The sequence below is a fragment of the Solea senegalensis genome, linkage group LG2 (assembly GCF_019176455.1).
Source record: "Solea senegalensis isolate Sse05_10M linkage group LG2, IFAPA_SoseM_1, whole genome shotgun sequence".
In the NCBI taxonomy this organism is placed as follows: Eukaryota; Metazoa; Chordata; class Actinopteri; order Pleuronectiformes; family Soleidae; genus Solea; species Solea senegalensis.
Window position 1 is genome coordinate 24,667,803 of NC_058022.1, and position 6,562 is coordinate 24,674,364.

The window sequence follows — 6,562 nt, forward strand, 5'->3', positions numbered from 1 at the left end:
AGCTCGGTTCCTGACGGGAAAAAAAAGAACTCGACGGTTGGCCGTAGCTTGAAAATGTCTCTCTCTGTGTGCCTGATGCACTGATGTTTTTTAAACTGGATTTGTCCATGGCCATTCACAATGTCTGGTCTTGTTCTTCAACACTCAGCTTTAATTTATTAAAAAAACAGCCTTGTGAGCAATAAAAGCGTTTTCTACCCTGTTAAAAACAAAAAGTAGCTTAACGAGAGCATTTTTTTTTTAAGTATAATGCCACTTATATAACAGTAAAATCTGTTTATGTGCATGAATTATTATATTTTTTTATAGGAAGACATTACTTTCTATCCTATAAGGTTGCAGTAACTTTTGGTGATATTTTGTTGTTGTTGTTATTATTCTGTCTCAGTTTGGTCTTCATGAGCCAAAACAATAGTTGTATGCTACTTCATCTGAAAATGAGCTCTGTCACGCAGTACTTTCAGAGACAAAATCGCAGAGCCATTGTGTTCTGTTATTATTGTGTATTTTAAGACAGTTGAATGGTTAAATGTGGGAAAACTTGTTGAAAAGAAGTCCGTTGCTGTCACCTACTGGCGACTGTGAGAGCTGCCTGAAGATGTGTCATTCTTTGATGATGTCATCAGTGAGAGCCCTCAGCTGAATCAAGGCATGGTCAGAGCTGCTGCGTTCTGCTCACGATAAAGTGGGTCTTTAACGGCATTGTCGGTGCGTATATTGCTTGGCAAGTGTTGTTATTGTTGTCAGACAGTGTTGCTGAACATTAGACATTCATGTTATGTTATTTATGTTTTCGAATTATACTCTGTAAAGTATGTTTAGCATAAGGCTATGCTCACAGCTAATATCCTGTAATGTGATACAGTGTGTTCAATGTTGCTGTTGTCAAGTGCTCATGAGGGCATTGTATTTTACTTTCAGTTTTACCCGACTCCATATGACCTCAATAAAGGAGTACAAGTTTCAACTCTCTTGTCACGAGAGGAGTTTATTCTGACTGTCGACTCTAACAAGGCGTTAGAGGCAGGGGACAGTACACATTGGGTTTTCTGAAACTTTTCTTGGGTACGTCTTTGTGTTTTCAGTCATAATCCAGCCTGTTTGTAGCCGTCTCAGTTCACTAGCACAATATTGCCGTTTATGTATGCAGAAGGGTGTCCCCATCCTTGTTAGCCTCTGTTATTAAATGTGTAGGCTCTTTTGTACATGATTTACATGATATTTACAAGAGAATGTGTATTGTTTTGTTCATATACTGTTTTTTTTTCGTGGTCCACTCACGTTCTCTACAAGCAAACCATGTCTTCTAATGCAGCCAGAAAGAATTCATCTTGTTCATAGATTTTAAACTTGTTCATACATTTATTCTTAGTAGGTTAGATTATTGTAATGGTGTCTTTACAGGTCTCAGTAAAAAAATCAATCAAGCAGCTGCAGCTCACCCAGAATGCTGCTGCCAGACTCCTGACCAACAGCAAGAAAATGGACCATATCACGCCTGTCCTTAAATCACTGCATTGGCTCCCAGGATCGAGGTTAAAATCCTGTGGTCTACAAGTCACTGAATGGTCTTGGGTTTGAAGCATCCAGACCCCTCAGGTCATCAGGGACAGGTTTACTCAGCGTCCCCAGGGTCAGAACCACCTGAATCACGTGTGGAACAAGCTCCCGGAACCTTCAGCTTGTTTAAATCAGGGTTGAAAACATTATTGTTTACTGCAGCTTTCTGATATTGCCAATGTGAACCACTTTAACGTTCACATCTGCTTGTTTAATGATGTTTAATGATTTGAAATGACATTGCAATGTTTTATTAATTTTAAGTTAACAGATGCTTTGTCTGTTTGGTGTTTCTCTGAGGTAATGGTGGACTGATTAGATGAAATGGGAAGAACAGGTAAGAGAGCACTTGTCGAGTCTTGGAGACTCGAGCTGAGTTTTCACATTGACGAAAAAAAAATTTTGTTTTTATTTCTATAATTGATTTTTTTTTAAATTGATTTTGTTTTAATTTCCACTGTATCTACTTGCTTCTGTAAAGCACTTTGAATTGGCTTGTGTAAGAATGGCGCTATACAAATAAACTTGCCTTGCCTTGCCTATCCGCCATTCAGTGGAGCACAAGCACAATCACAAGTGCTATTTATTTGTATCTAAAAGCAATGACATCCATGTGCTCTGTAGACTGTTGAAAGGCACAATAACATGTGCTGGTAATTTGCAAATAACATTGCTATGGTAACCAATAAACACAAGTTCAAATATTGTTTTTGAAGTGTTTTTCGGCATGACTTGAGAGCGGTCATAGTCATTGACCTATGAGTGAGTGAGTGAGTTGGCAGGAGATCAATCCCATTCCATGCAAAAATACTGTTTTTTTCAACAGATGCCTCCTACTGCGTGAATGAACCAATCACTATCCAGTATTTTCCATGGCCATAGTTTGTATGAAGCTTTAGTGTGAGTTCACTCAGGAAGATTAAAGATTAAAGATCAATTAACGCTGCGTTTGTGTGTGTATCTGCGTCATTACCTCGTTTATGAAACCCTAAAGTTTCAGAACAAACAGTTCAGCCACTGCTGAGAAAATAGGGTGTTATTGTTTTCCTGGGCTCTGCGAAGCGGAACGGCACTTCATATGTTGATGATGTCATCAGTATACCTCACCACTCCTCTCGCCACCGTAGCGCCTCCTGGTGCGGGCACTAGTCCGGGCACATCCAGTTGCGTACATTCAACCGCAGAAGAAGAAGAACTACTCTCGTTGTAGCTGCTGAGATGCAGAGCATCCACCGTGCCAGAGGGGGAGCTGTGTATCTGAGAGCTGGCCTACCAATGACGTCACTTCCAGGTACCTGGCCAATCACAGGACAGTGGGAAAGCTCTCGTTGGCTGGCCAATCACAACACAGTCCACGTTCTGGGGGTGTGATTTTGGTCTGAAACAGCCCGGCTGACGAGTGAGGAGATATTTTGATCGGCTCGTTTGCAGCGACTAGGAGGTTTTTAATCATGAAAACAAGTTAATATATGTAAGTAGACCTCCATAACTAACATCTATGTGCGATTCAATGTCACCTTTAAGAGATTGCTTTCACTTCTCCAACATAATCAATTGTTGCAGTCAATTCCTAAGGCTGGTATGTGCAGATCTGCTAGTCTTTATATCCACTAGCCTGGCAACATATTAACATCTATTTTAACCTTTGATCTTTCTGCACTTTTTTATTTGTTTTTTTAATCTATCTTTAGTCAATTAAAGTGTAAAACGGGTATATGTGTTTATCCAGGTACAACTCTTTACTTTTTACTGTATCACATTGTGATAAAAATCAGCATATACTGGCTCTCTGGTCAAACATCAGCTACTAAATTCCATTTTTCGGATTTCTTTGTCCATGCTTGCCTGACTGGTACACACTTTTGTCACCCACTTGTTCATTGTCCCAGTCTCTTCCTCCTAACCCAACACCAGAGTTGTCACTTTGTTGCACTCTCCACTTTCTCCACTGCATTAAGTGTGGTGTGAACTCTGTGTCAGATTTCACTACACCCCCCACACACACACACACACACACACACCCTTCCTCCCTCACTCAGCTCTCACCCCTATTTTGGACATTTTTTCACATTAGGCAGAGTTAGCCTCAGAAGAGTGGGTTGAGTTACCGTCACACTTTCATCAGATCCATAATGCATAATCCTTCGAATTATCAACGAACCTCACTAAAGAGGCTGGACCTCAAGGGGGATTTAGGTAAAGCTCCTGCAAAGTCCTTCGATCTCAATATCACCCCGTCAAAGCACCAAAGACACTATTAGGACTTTATCAACACATTTCATGTGTACAATGTGTAATAAATAATATGAAGCAGGTTTATGTTGCTGTGAAGTGTTAACACAACCTGAGAATGTTGACTGTTCTCTGAATATTGATTAATTTCAGCTGGCACTCATTTCACATCATGGGTAAAAATACATAAACCTAAACCTAACCACAGGTTTTTCAAAACCTAACCTCACTCATAAACAGGAAGTGGTCATCATCATCATCCTTGTTTCCTCAATTGAGCCAAAAGCACATCAAGGAGTTACCATCATGGTGATATGTAAGTTTGTTGACATGTAAATAAGTAACATCATTTTGGCTCAGAAACATGGGCTCCAGTGGCAGAATTTTACACCATAGCCTGGGAACAATCTTAGATAGTTAGAGAAAACGCAGCACTCCAATTTATTTCCTGTGGGCTGCCACTTAATATCCTGTTAGAATGTTAAATATATTTGGGTTTTTTATAATATAATAATATATTTTATTTTATTTCTGCCTGTTTTTGCTATTTATAGATTAACTTTGCCTCATACATTTGTATTTATTGTGAAGGACACATGATTTCTCATCAAAACAAAGACTTTTACTTTGAAATTCAGTGAAATATCATCATGAATATCTTTATTGTGACACCATGACGGAACACTGTGTTCGAATTTGAAGCTCATACTGCGCACCTCAGTGGGGTGTCTGTACATACTTTGTACATCTAAAAATGTAGTGTGTAACTTTGAAGTCTATTCAAACATCTGTTGCGGTCAAAGTGATGTCAAATGAGTTCACACGGGACAAAACATTCAAATAATGTTACATAATTTCTGTTCACAAACACTAAACAGAGGCGGAATAATATCAACAACAACAATCTCTTTAAGTTACACACTGAAGCTTTGAGCAACACACATCAAACAGACTTCCACTTCTTTATAGATTTTACAATAGAATAAAACATTACACAGTGAATAATTCATATGAAAAACAATAATGATGCAGCAATTCCAGTCCACATAAATGAAAGCAAAATGAAAGTGCGGACACAAAGTGTTATATGTTCCTAGGCAAGTCAAGAGTTAATGGTATTCTCTTTCATAAGATGTCAGTACACTCGTTTTGCTTTCTCGATCTTATTTCATTACTGTAATCCCTCTGTATTATTTCTCTTCTGCTTCTTTTCTTTTCTGCCTCTGAAATGAAGCTTAGTTTTCAGCCCGACGAGGTCAAACAATATCAAATAACAAACGAAGCTTATAGATTAAATACAGGAACAAATCAGGGATCACATGTGCAATTAAAGGCGTGTCTTGTTAGGAAACATTAGTCAACACAATTAATATTTTTTTCTTGAAATAAAATAAATTATGAACTAATTACTCATGGAAAACCCACAAAAAGTCAACATATCAATTGTGACCTATATTGTTTCAACATTATATAGACATGAGTACTCTCAAAAACATATATAATAGAAGAGAGTGAGCAAAAGTGTTTTCAAAGTCCACGTTTTATTTATTTATTTCTTTTACAGGCGAGGTAACTTGATGTGTGTTAACTAATGCGCCTCTTATCTCGCAGGCTAAATGCAATTGTAGTGTGGGCCAGATGTGGCCAGCAGGCCTGACACCAGTGATGTACACCGTGACAGCAACGGGGCAGATTGTTCTGTGGAGCCAGTTAGGGCCTCGAGATCAGATGCTCCTACATTCTCGCTACTTTTCTCTGAGGACGCACACGCAAATACTCAGAGGTCAGTCATCCATACAGATTAAAACACCCACTGAGCTCACTGTGGATGGGCTCTCGTCTGACGCCGAGAGAAGCTGTCGCTGTTTCACTGTTATTTTTGGAGCACCTTTGTCTGATCCTTATCAGACTCTCACTGCAGCATCCTGCACACGAGCTCCAGGCAGGTAACCTGTGTGCAGCTCTGTTCTGAGTAGATAACACCACATGACAAGCAGAATGTTGAAAACAGTCCAACTCTGATTTACTCAAGACGTTTTATGTGTTTGAGTGGCTCAGAGTCAAACACTTCTCATGGAGTCATTGCCTTCGGACACACACTCTGAATTCAGCTTTTACTTACACAGCCAAAATAAACCCGCAGGAATAAATGTGACTTTCAAAATCAACATTTTATTCAAAAGAGTCATTATAATATGATGTAGTCTTTTTAGGTTATGCTCATGGCTATTAATTTCTTGCATAATGTCCATGAGCGTTTGAATTTTTACACAAAGAAGCATTTAACCACTCATACTGCTGAACAACCCAACATTTCTTGCAGTAGAATTAATTTCTTTCTATCTATCTATCTATCTATCTATCTATCTATCTATCTATCTATCTATCTATCCAAATACATGTTGAGTAGAACAACCACTTTCTTTCTGAACTGAATCATCTATATTTTTTGGGTGACAGTGTTTCCACCTGTTTCCACAAAAAACATCAATAATCCACTAATCTGGGTTTTTGTAGGATTTTCTTACATAATGAGGGTTTTTTTTAGTTTGAAAAAAAAACGGACAAGACTGGGATATTAACGTGTGTTGTGATGTTTAAAAGTTACAAGTTATATTACTTTCATCAACAAGATGAACGAGCTGTGGCCTGAGAACAGTACATTTGCTGTTTTTGCTGAAGTCTGTCAGAAATAATGAATTTGAAGCCTCGCTGAGTCTTGTGAAGGAAAACACTCAAATTAGGAGCTTTGAGTAAAACATTAGCATTA

General features: G+C 38.6%; 1 long non-coding RNA gene across 1 annotated transcript; it reads left to right on the forward strand.

Annotated features, from left to right (window-relative positions):
• Positions 1-575: 575 nt before the first annotated feature.
• LOC122765233 lies at positions 576-967 on the forward strand. Its single transcript, XR_006359943.1, has 2 exons — positions 576-708; positions 922-967. It is a non-coding gene; the product is annotated as an uncharacterized LOC122765233 (long non-coding RNA).
• Positions 968-6,562: the final 5,595 nt, after the last annotated feature.